The following is a 12,836-nucleotide window of genomic DNA, read 5'->3' on the forward strand; positions in this document are numbered from 1 at the left end:
GAACATTTGACCGTTGCTACAACGTTTCAGCAACATTGCAGTAACGATAAAATGTTTGCAGAAATGTTAATACGTAACGTTGCAGCAACGTTAATACAATATTGTATATGTTATTGCAATATTGCTGCAACATTGCGTATCAACATTTTACTATTGCTGCAATATTTCAGTAACATTACAGCAATATTTTGCAATGCTTTTTCTACGCTGTGCTGTATGGGAAAAGTTAATCTGACATTTGCCGTACTTATAAGCGTGACGTTTCTCCAGACTTCTCTCAAGCTCACGAGAGACCGGAAGATAGAAATAAAGAAAGAGAGAAAGGATAATTTTCTTCCGTAAAGGCTGTCGAGCGATTCCCTCGCGCCTCGCGACGCGTCGCGCTTGCGTTACGACGGCGATCACGTTTTACGGCTCCGCGCGCGATGCAGGCGGAATAAAATCGGCGGGATGTGGTCGGAATACCTTGCGGCCTGTGCCTTATTTTGCGGCCGGCGAAAAACCGCAGAGACAATCGCGCGAGATGACTCGCCGGCGTTCGTCCCGCGCAACATTTTACGAAATAACGCGCCTCCGCGTGCGCTGACTCGAGAGCGCGAGAGTGCTGCGTCGACGTGACTTCGGCACGGTATGATCAACCGAATAAAATCGGAGTGATAGTTGGATTCATACCGAGGAGCCTAGTTGATATTCCTCTCAAAGTTGATATTCCCATTAAGAACGTTTCTCAGTTTTTAAGGCTATCATAATTCAGTTTATTTGTGTTAAAAAGTAAAAAAAGAATTAAAGTTATTTACATATTTAATTTTATAGTTTTCCAAATAATTTTGATTGTCGATAAAATAAATTTGTAGGTATTCGAGAAAGAATTATGAAAAAAATTTTGAAACTGGACTTTGGAGTAGTAAAATAAATTCTTTTACGAAAAAACTTTTTTTTACCAAAATATTGAAAAAGAGATATAGAAATTATTTTACTTGATATTTGTTATTATCCGTTTAATACTTCTGTTATTTTGATACTTAAATTTTTTTTTATTTGCAATTTTAAATTGAAATTGAAATTTTATGTTGTTGCAATTCTTAATGAATTGATAGCACTTTTTCGTTAATAAATAAAAACGTTTTTATGTGTTTTTTATTGTCGATTCATGAATTTTTAATGATTAAACACAAAAAAATGTTCTTGCTTAAAATAGACTTTAAATTAAGTTTCTGTTTTTTTTTCTTTTTTTTTATCGACAATAATTAAAATATATCCATGGTCATCGTTATTTACTGTAAAAAAAAAATTTTTTTTAACTAAATGTAAAAAATTGAATTTTAGAACAATAATATTGTATCAAAGAAAGTACGTATCCGAGTGAAAAATTTTTAAGGTCAATCTTCCCTTTTTATAGAGCTAAAAAATGACTTTTTCCATTTCTTTTGAAAAGTACTTGGGTCCAAAACTTACCTGAAAAAGAAATTTAACTGGAAATAAAAAAAATATCTAACTATCTTCTAGAAAATCTATCTAATCGAACTTACAATCAATTATACATTCTTAAAACAAAAATATGAGCGATACCCACGTTCACAAGTTCTCTATTGTTCTTTCTGTGCCATCTCAAAAAGGTATCCCATCGTCTGCTTAAGTGTCGAAAGAGCGTGTGACAGGATACCGAGAAATTGCGTAAATTTGGGGAGAAGAAATATACGTTATTCTGTTTGTGACGAACGCTTCGTTGACTTTTCGCCGTCACTCGCCCGAAGAAAACCCCCGTAACACGATATGTCGATTTACCTGAGCTGCCTGATCCCCGCCTGGCTGTCCGTTCGTTCGTCCATCCGTCTGTCATCGAGAGAGCAGCCCGCGTCGGCTTTTCGACTTTCCGACTTTGATTGACGTCCGAATCGGTTCAATCGCTAGCGAGACTATCGTGTGCGTTTTTATGCGACTCGCTCGATTGAGACCCCGTCGCATCTGGCGGAGAGAGACGTTCGATACGCCATAATTACGCACCATCCGCTCGCATTATGCCACTCCACTTATCAATGGCCAAGTGAGGAGACGGCATGAAAGAAAAAAAAAATAAAAATAACGCGAGCGAAATATGTTATGATGATTACACTGAAAAAAATCATTTCTTTTTTATTACAATCAAAATATTTGGCACGTATACTATGACTGGCAATACAAAATATTTTACTTGCGCCAACAAAATTGATTATAGACAGAGAAAATTTACAAATTCGTTTAAATCAGCACATCGTTTAAATCAGCACAACCAAATTATTTGCTTAATACTTTTCATTAACATTAATTTAAAGTTTATTATTAACAAAACAATTTACAATCAACAATTAATAAATATTGCAATTAATAAATATTGCGTTATTTTTTTAGTAAAATTCACTGATGCAAATTATTTTATGATAGAAGAATGAAATTGTTAATATTTTATTTCCTTAAATTCTTTATTTAGCACTACTGGAAATAATAATTTGGAATTAGGTGTAATTATCAAATTTAGTAATAGTCATGAAATCCTTTTTTCAATGTTCTAAAATATTATTGTCATAAATATATTTTTCATTAAAACAAGAAAAAAAATCTTTTCAGCAGGGACTAAATAGAAAGAATCCAATTTTTTAATTGGAAGTAATTAAACATTTGGTTGAGACTATATTAATCAAATGATATAGTTAGGTCTACCAAATTTTTATTACAACAAAATTCTTTCTTTTTAGTGTATTTTCTGCTGTTTAATTGTTACTATTAATACGATTGTTTTTATTTATCATCTTGCAAGAGAAATTACAACTGCAAAATCGATTAGATACAATCGAACGCACATTCACACGCGCGTAAGTTCCAATGAAATGTTGTGCCTTTACTTGTCTCCCTCGCGGAAGTTCTTTGGTTTCTTTTAATACCTATTTAACAACTTCGTGACTATGCATATATCAACGTCGAAATCGCTTCGTTCCTCTCGGCTCTATTTTCGGGATTGAAAAGACATCCGGCGACGACGCAACGTGTTCTGTCGTGTGCCGTAATAGAGACGTTCGCGTACGTGACGTGTAATTAAACCGTATAGCGTATAATCGCGCCGATTCTTTGCGCGATCGGGTATTTGTGATCGTGTTCCCCCGTGATGCTGGCAATTACCGGGAGCTTAGGGCATCGGGAATAACGCCGCGCCGGTGCTCAAAGATCGGACCACCCCTGGCCATCCCCTGGTTCTGTCGCGACGAGAGAGAGAGAGAGAGAGACACATGTCACGTGTCTGCAAATATTCATATCCCCTCGGCAACGAAAAGCCGAAGTCTCGGCCGAGACTGAGGGTAGGCCGTAACTTCGCGTTAGTGAAATTTGTTTGTATGAATCTCGGATTTTACGATGACAGATTTTACGACGACAGAACGATCGCGACATTTTTGAAATCTCAATATATTAGGTAAAGGTAAAGATTAAGGTAAAGAAAAAGAGTAGATACTAAATCGAAATGATAAAAGAAAAATTAGAACAAGAATTTAAAATAAAGATAACATGAAAATCAAGGAAGGGTTTATTATTTCTGTTATTTTTATTACGAAGCATAAGTAGCGTATTTTTATTTTTCACAAAGAAAATTGTAATTATAAGAAATTTATGTGTAATAAAATTTTAAATTTTTAGCGTGCGAAATAAAAATTCATGACGCTTAACATTTATTTTTATCATTAAGTATAGGTTTTTTATTCTTTACATTCTAAATACAAAAGGATGATAAAGAAATTGTAACTGTAAGAAATTTTTATATCAATTACAATTTCAAGTTTTTAGCATACAAAATAAAAACTAATATCAATTAATATTTCGATTCTGCCTTATTACTTTTGTCCACGTGCAATGCTTTCGTATCTCTATTAAATATAACTTTATTTATTCATTTATGTACGTGGTGTCTGCCGTTAGAAAGAAAATGCGATCTCGACCTTTCCGCAACAGGACGAACGTGACGGCGAGGAGCTCGGATCGGTTCGCGTCATCTTCGACGGGCAGGCGGGCCCCGGCGTGAGGGTATATACGACTCAATTGAACTCGAGTCGCTCTCCTTCCTCGAGCCCGATATAATCCCGATATAATGCTAGCTCGCGTTCCGGGAGCGCGTTTCAATTCGAAAACGACACCGAGCGCGGCCGAGAAAGCGAGCGGCGGCGCGGCGCCGGCATTAAATCCGGGGATGCGTGTTTGCGCATGTTTTACATCGGCGCCCCGTCTGTTTGCAGACAGTAAATTATGTCGCACAATGCCGGCCGAGCCCCTTTCGCTCGCGGATTATAAAACGGGGAAAAACGGAAAGAGCCCCCGGATGCCCTTTTGTCGGCCCGTCATGGAGATCGTTGACACCTTAACCGGTCCTTATCCGGCCAACTGGAACGCGCCTTTACCTCTACCGAGAAAAGAGAAGTTTTAAATACGAAGAACTCGCATTGTAATTATATCTTCTCCAGAAGAACATCGATATCTTCTTGTCACCTTTGTTTAACGAAAAACTTGTATCAGAAACTCTTTATAATAATAATTGTTGCTTACATAAAAGATTAAATTAATTTATGCGTGAGATAATTAAAGCGTGAATGAAAAAGAGAAGACACAAAATAAGATGCTGAAATAGAATTGCTGCCTGAAAAGATGATACAGAAAGCGCAGAGTGGATAAAATGTAAAGCACAAGAACAAGTTTAAATAGAACAAGTCATGGCAACGTCAAACTGGCATAAAAATGAATAGTGATTGCTCGGTAAATGACTTTCAAGAAATTTTGGAATCATTTAGACGTCACTTTGACTTGCTCTACCTGAGTACATTTATTCAGATATGTCAATCGCGACGAGATCGCAGAATTGCACGATGAGGATCTTCGATCAGCGTTTGAGGTAGGCGTCCCCCTTTAGGGTCGCGTGGAGGGACGCGGCGAAATTCCACGGGACTACGCTTTTATCGCGACGAGGAATCCAATTACATCGGACGCAGGCGCCGCGACGCTCCTCGGCGGCCATCGCAACATCGCCATGGTTACCAGGGAGGAGACGAGGAGGAGACGTCGCCGTCGGTTAGCGATCAATACCGACGCCCGCTGCCGTCGCCGCCGCCCTTGCCACCTCCGTCGTCTCCTCGTCGTCCTCCTCGCGAGATTATTTTCGGCGTCGGTAGATTTTAGGGCCGTTAAATGTACCAGCGTTCACGGCTGCGCCGTGTAATTCAGATTTTTGATACGCACGTTATCTATTAAATTTGAATAATTCTGTTATGAGCCCACATATTTATTTTAAGAATGTATAAGTTAAATATGATAGTCAGGCTTTTCATTCAAGCTAAAGATTTCTTCTCGATAAGTAATATTGCTTCAAGAATTTCTCTAAAAACACACAGTATTCCTAGAATGTTATACGAATATTATTAAATATTAAAATAATATTCCGGGAATATTATTCAATATTGTTTTAATATTATGAGAATATTGTTTTAATGTTATATATGTCCGTTTTGACATAATATTCGTGGCACTTTATAAAAATATTTTACGAATATTATTGTGGTTAAAAGAATTAATGTGAATTACTATGTATAAAATATTTATAAACTTTATAATTATTACATTTAAAAGTTGTATTCTCGATAATTTAAAATATTGAAGTAAATAATGTGATTTATTTTTTCATATATTATTTATATAATACTATCAGGACATATAACCATTTTTTCTTAATATTCATAAATATTATTTAATATTAAATATTATTATAGTACTTATAGGTTTTCCAGAAGAACTGAAGTTCGTTTGTAGTTATTTGTAAGTAGGCAGTACTGACAATGAGACTGCGGTGACAGTTCCTCGGAACTCTACACGCTGATGTCTACACACCGGATTCTTATGTAAATTGCATATTTTTATAGAAAGCAGAAATGTAAGGTCAAAATAGAAATTTGTCTTACTGAAAATGCATTCTAAAAATGCATATTTTTTACATACCGTGCATATTTGCACATTTTATGTGCACGTATTCGCAATAAATGTTTGCATAAAAAATCTAATGTCTACTAATATCTGGCAAATTGTCTGATAAGTACGGCAAGCGGGGTTATTAATTGTAACGTACAAATCTAAATTTTATCGTAAAAAAATTACAAAATAAATTGAAATAATAATTTCCGCGAATCGCGTAAGTGATCTCGCTGCTACCGATAAATCTGCATAGAGATTCTTTCTCCTCGCTCGATCTTCGATATCCGGAAATTTTTCTCTCAATATCGCGAAAGCAGGTACAGAGTGAACGCAAGGCGTTTTCTCCATTAACCTCCAGCTAAGAGCATGGAGTGAAGCACTTTGCTGTACCAAAAACCCAGCGGCTGAGCAGAAGGGGTCGATATAGGACGGTGGACGCTGTGTGTGCGTGCTCGTGCACATTAATAAAAATTTCACCGGTGGATGCGTCCGCACCATAGCGAGATCTCGCCGCGGGTACGTGCCCAGGGCGAATGCGCGCGGGAAGACGTAGTCGTTTATAGGCACAGGTAACTCTTTCGACGCGTACTGAAGCTTTTCCCCCCCGCAACCCCCTCGGACTCACTCTCCTTTTTCCGGGCCGTCGCCCAGCGGGGCTCTCTTTACGTGTGCCTCTCCCCTTTTATTTTGATTTATTCGACGTTGACTCGCCTCAACGCCCTTCGCCGGGCTCGCGCCCCCCGTGCCGTGTCCCGGTGCCCCCGGTGAACGGATTGTGACTTACGTCAGCGGGACTTCAGCCCGAGGAAGGGCCTTTTTCTCTTTTGTTTAGCATGCGCGTTAGCCCTTCCTCAGCGTTGATACGTTGTAATAGACAGACGGCTAAATGGTTGCAACATTTTTTTTTCTTTTCATTTCATTGTCTTAATTTTGGATTAAGAAGCTTCATCGACGCTGGGATAGATATCAACGCAAAGTATTTTTCTCTCTTCTTGGAATTAAGAAATTTTAATATTAAAAAATTATTTTTCGCGCTTACAGAGAAATACTTGCTGGTAATATGAAAGAAGATATCGATAGTGAAATAACACGATTCGTGACGTGTCGCAACCTCCCTCCTATAAAAAGGACCCGTCACAGTTTTCCCGATAAAGATGGAAATTCGCGGCGTTACCCCATCGCATTACATTTACCCGGAACGACGCGACGAACGGGTAACACATGTCGATGAAACACGGGCGAGGAGATGGAGACGATGGGGTTAGATTCGAACGCTTTTTACCCCAAAAGTGGAGTTTAACGTCGCCGGCCCCGGGGTCGTAAATCAAGCGGCGTAAAATCAATTACCACTTATCGCCTTGCACAATCGTCGAGTTAAAGAATCGCCCTGCGAACCTGTCGCCTCGTAGTTTTTTGCACGCGAGCTCCTTTTTTTGCAGATTGTCCAGATGTCGAACGTGCACGTTAACTTCTGCACATTTTCCATAAATGTGGTAAAGCGTTAACGAAAAATCGTCACGTTATCTCGACAAAAATCTTAACGCGAATGATGATAAGTGGTATTAGTTGAATCTTTTAATATACAATGTTAATTACAATTTTTTTACAATTATTTTGTATTTAATAATAATTGTTATAACACCGAATAACATATTGTATATATAAGAAATTTATTAATGAAAAATAGAATGGAATAAAAAAAATAATAACGTAATAAAAGAAACGAAATTAAATCCATTTCGAGGACGTCGTCGGTCTCGTGTATCGATGTGTCCATGGAGATGGATCAGAATGCGTCCTCCTTCAAAGGATACCGAAATAAGAGCTCTCGCAAGGAAGCGCTCGTCCGCCGTCTCATCTCCGCGTCGATCGACGATCTTATCGATCTCGAACTGCAATAGATACCCTTATTCTCTTCTTTCTTTCTCGAGAGCTCGTCCTCGGGTGACGCGTTCTCTTCCGGCGGGAGGGAAAAGAAAAGGGAAAGCGAGGCGTAACGACACGGTAGCGATCGCGGCTCTTGCCGATTTCTCGCGCCGTAAAACACGAGTCTTCTCGCTGTCCTGCGCGTGCAGGACTCGCCGGGCCATTTCGAGAGGATCACTCACAAAGGACGCTGTTGGGGTACTTTAAAAGGAGCGAATAGAAAAAAAGCGAAAGCGCAATAAAACACTTAACATATACGTACAATAATGGAAACTTTAACAATAACGGAAACGGAAAAGAAAACTACATAAAAAAGTTTAATGGCATAAAAAAGCAAGTTTTAAAATATCAAACTAACATTTTGAAAGAGATACATTGCACTCGGAGAAAAGAGAGTTTCTTCTAGTTAGAAAAGATTTGTATCAAAATAATTTGTGCATTGCTATACGATTGAAGAAAAGTTTCTTGGATTTGAAGCAATTCTTTGTTGTTCCTTTTATTAGAATGAAAGAAATAGTTTGGCTGTGCAATACAAATCTCTTTCTTTAAATAAAAGAAATATATTTTTAAAACCAGAATAACTATAATAAATTATTTCTTACATTTCTGTCAGTACTTTCTTTGAATTGAAAAATTACTTGTTTATGTTTATTACTTGTTATTACTTGTTAAAGAAATAATTTGTACAATTGATTTACTATAAAAAAGGGCTACGTAATAGCGTCATTTCTTGAAATTTCTTGAAATCAAATAAATTTTTATTTTACTCAAAGATATTTTTATTTTAATTTTGAAAAATCCAGTTAAAGAAATGATTTCATCAATTTAATCATAACTTTTTCTTGGGTGTATTATTATGTATAATATTACATATCTCATGGCAATATAAGATATCATTTATAAATCACCCAACATGTTTTCCAACCGGTGGCTTCTCGGCCATTATATTGGCCGCTTCGACTACCGCCTTCTGTTTGCCTTTCCCAGATATACGTATAATCTGCCGATTTTCTCCCGGCGTTTTCGCGCCTTTGCATTGTCGCGAAACGGGTAAATAAAACGAGCGGGAATCCTTCGGGAATCCGCTTAAGTGTCCCATTTTCGATCGCTGACGTTTTGACGTTTATCGGGCAACTTTGCGAAAGGGTGAACCGGATCCCTGGCCATTTCCCAAAGGCACATCTCGAAACACGTATTTAATTTCCCAGGGATGTGTCGACAATGGTAAATCAATATGATTCAGCGAGTACTTAGTCAAGAAAATGAATGACGCTCGCGTCTTTGGTATCATCACAATAAGTAATAAGTTACTATCACTAATCCTATCAATTACCGCGACATCTTCATCTCATTTATCGCGGAACAGAAGAAAACTTCTTACAAAATATCTTTATAATATAAATAAGTAATAGTTCTGAAATATTAATAAAAAATGGTAGTTATACGTCCATTTCTGATAATATTATATGAATATTATATGAAGAAGTAAAAATAATATTATTTACTTCAATATTTTAAAATATTGGAATGTTATAACTTATAAATGTAATAATTATAAAGTATATGAATATTTTATGCATAATAATTAACATTAATTTTCGACTACAATAATATTCGTAGAACATTTTCATAATATTCCACCGATATTGAAGTAATATATTATACCATGAATATTACGTGAAAACGGACATGTAACATTAACACAATATTTCCGTAATATTAAAAAATATTAAATAATATTTTCAGAATATTATTTTAATATTATTTTTAATTTTTAACAATATTCGTATAATATTCTAAAAATATTTTGTGCTTATAGGGATGAAATTCTCTTCCGTACAGCCAACGTGTATCGCGATTAATATTATCGGTACTGGCCCAAGTTTCGATTTCATAAAAACGTTCCCCCGAAAATCTCGAGAATCACCCTCCTGTCGATCGAAAACTCGTCATATCTGGTGCGTACACACGAGAGAGAAAGAGGCGCGCGCAAAAAAAAAACTGTTTTTAAACGCGCTTCACGAGCAGCGGATTAGCTTGCTCTCGATCGCTCGGCTTTCAACGTGCTTGTTTGAGCCTTCGAATGGGAGGAGCAGGACGCGGGGGTGCCTCCGGAGGGAGCGAGGGCGCGCCGGGACTCCGCGCCGCATTCATCTCGCCCTTTAATCCGCTGATTCCGCTCTCGGCGCATGACGACGCTACGCGTCCCCGGCTCCGATTCGATGCCATTCTCCTTTTCTGCGTCCTTCCACGAGACGTTACGAGCGATTCAATTCGAATACCGGGATCCCTTTCAGGGAATTTGTAACGCTATCCCTGTTTGCCGACAGGACCCGCCCTGAACCTGGCGTTCGTTCGTTCGTTCGTTCACTCGTCCGTTTCTTTCGCTCACCCGCGGGACGTTTACGGCACGAAGGTACCCACGCATCTCTGTGCACGTAATTGCCGATTAACTTTTTGATGCATTGAAAAAGATTCCCCCGCGGAAGTAAACCTCGCGAACCGGGATTACGGAGGAAAACTTGAGACCTGAGTCTTTTCCGCAGCATTAGAAAATTATATCGAACTTTATTGTTAATGTGTCATCGGGCGATATGTATGACGTACTGTTTAATAGATCCTGAATTATCCTTTACGATGTGATTGGGTCTGAGTGAATCTTGTTTCTGAAGAGAAAGTTTAAATAGTTTTGTGAATATATTTATCGTGGCGCTGAATGATATTCTGGAAGATTTTCAGTATGATTATATAAATTACTAAAAAGTTTTTTTTATATTTAAATAAATACATTGAGGGAAATATTTGATGAGACAAATCAAACGTTTAGTTAAATAGCGATCAAATGACTTTTATAGTTACAATTACTAAATAAATATGTAGTTGTTTTGACGACCAAACAATCTGCAGCTTTAACCAAACAATTGTTTTTGCAACTTATAGCCAAATGATTCGTTAAATGTAACTAAGCTTTTGATACCATAGCAAATACAAAATTCATTTAATCAGTATTAATTAAATCACCAGTAACTAAACGTTTGATTAATATTTCTCTCAATTCATGTATGTTTATTTTAACGACATTTTCTTGATCTAAATAAATATTAGCTATCAAATATTTAATTTTAACCTTATATTTTATTTTTGTCAGATTTGATTTCGAAAGACTAGCAACGAAATATTTTACATCGTGGTGAAAGCTAAATAAATCAATTGTGAAGAAAAAATTATTTTGAGATAAATTGTTAAAAATTATTAAAATGTAAAAGGAGACGATTACAAAATATATTTTTAATAGAACGAACAAGAATATGATCCTAATTTTAAACCTAAGAAATATTTTTATAAATCAAGAATATGATGATAAAATGAATATACTTGAACAGAAAATTATTTTTTTTAGTGCAGGATTACTGACAAAATCCAACATCATTTTCACAAAGCGTTAAAAAATTGTATAATATTAATGTCTAAATTAGATGATATTTCTATGTTATAATTCGTATAAATTTTATTTCTGAAAAAATTCCGCGAGAGAATACTGTCCCTTCCAAAACGAAAGCGTGACGTTCGTACACATATTTGCACTTGTATACTTCACGGTTGAACGATATTTTACGACGAGGAAGTCACGCGGGATTTCAAGAAGAAAACGGAAAACAGATCTGTCATCGTTCAATCCATGGAAAGCGATGGCGTGCCGTTTTCCGCGGCTCTCGCAGCGCCCGTAAGTCCTTTCCTCGATCGAGGACGTGAGGATATATCAATTGACGTCCGCGTTTGACGGACGGGCACTCGAGCATACCGAGTAAGGTAGCGTGACGTGGATGTATCGATATTGATACGTGGCGGCGGCAGCCAGTGATCGATAAGCCAGTGATCGATAGGCATTCGCCGCCTCTGATCCGTGTAATTCGCGCGCATAAGAGGATACCGGACGGACGTATTGTCCGACTGTCGGCTCCTCCGTTTGCGGATCTCCTCCCCGCTTGCGCATTTTTGGAAGCCCCCGAAAACGAGGGAATGCTGCAACCAGCTACCTGCGGGCCCTCCCGATTTTGACGGAGGTTGCCCCACCCGGGGCGCGGCGGGCGCTCCATCGGTTCCGGCTTCCGTCACGCGCCTCGGACACGAAAACGTCCGCGCTCGATCGCGCCGAATCGCGATTTTACGCGAGCGGCCTCGAGGGGAGAGCGCTTCGTGTGTGGAAGATAAAGAGAAGATTCTATTCTGTGCCCGCAAGAATAAGGCAACACTCGAATTCTCTTACGCACGTTGGAGAACGCGTGAAATTATTTGAAAGGAAAAAGTACTTCGCATACGTCGGATGTCTTTTATATATTTTATTTTTGTCAGTTTCGATTTCCAAAGACTAGCAACGAAATATTTTATTTTGCGATGAAGGCTAAATAAATCGATTGTGGAAAAAAAAAATTATTTGGAGATAGACTGTTAAAAGTTATTAACATGTAAAAGGAGACGATTAAAAAGTATATTTTTAATAGAACGAACGAGAATACGATCCTACTTTATTTTATTACTCAATCGCGCGATAATTGCGGAAATTCAAAATTATCGCGACAAAAACTCTTTAGTGAATTTCAGATCTAAATTTAATCGATTATTCAATCTTTTGGAAAAGAGGCTGTTCCAAATACTTGCTAAGACAGAGAGCAAATTAATTTTGTTGCGTTCCACGAGAGTTTCTCACGGATCTCCTTCCTTTTCGAAGAAGACCAAAGGAGGAAACGTTTCGTTCCGAAGTGTCGTGAAGGTACACGTATCGAGCCTGACGCGATGATCGAGAGCGAAATTCGCGGAGAAAAGGGGCCCGTTGACGCGAGGAAAAGACCGAAAGGAAAGAAAGAGAAGGAAAAAGACGCGAGTCTTGGAAAGCGGCTAAGGTGCAACGCGTAGGTGCAACGACGCGCGTCGTT

General features: G+C 37.9%; 1 long non-coding RNA gene across 1 annotated transcript; it reads right to left on the reverse strand.

Annotated features, from left to right (window-relative positions):
• Nucleotides 1-1,272: 1,272 nt before the first annotated feature.
• LOC113003629 lies at nucleotides 1,273-4,125 on the reverse strand. The gene is made up of 3 exons (XR_005574375.1): nucleotides 3,926-4,125; nucleotides 1,574-2,029; nucleotides 1,273-1,455 (listed from the first exon to the last, which is right to left on the reverse strand). It is a non-coding gene; the product is annotated as an uncharacterized LOC113003629 (long non-coding RNA).
• Between the last annotated feature and the right edge of the window lie 8,711 nt (nucleotides 4,126-12,836).

Source organism: Solenopsis invicta, chromosome 3 (genome assembly GCF_016802725.1).
Source record: "Solenopsis invicta isolate M01_SB chromosome 3, UNIL_Sinv_3.0, whole genome shotgun sequence".
NCBI classification, from domain to species: domain Eukaryota; kingdom Metazoa; phylum Arthropoda; class Insecta; order Hymenoptera; family Formicidae; genus Solenopsis; species Solenopsis invicta.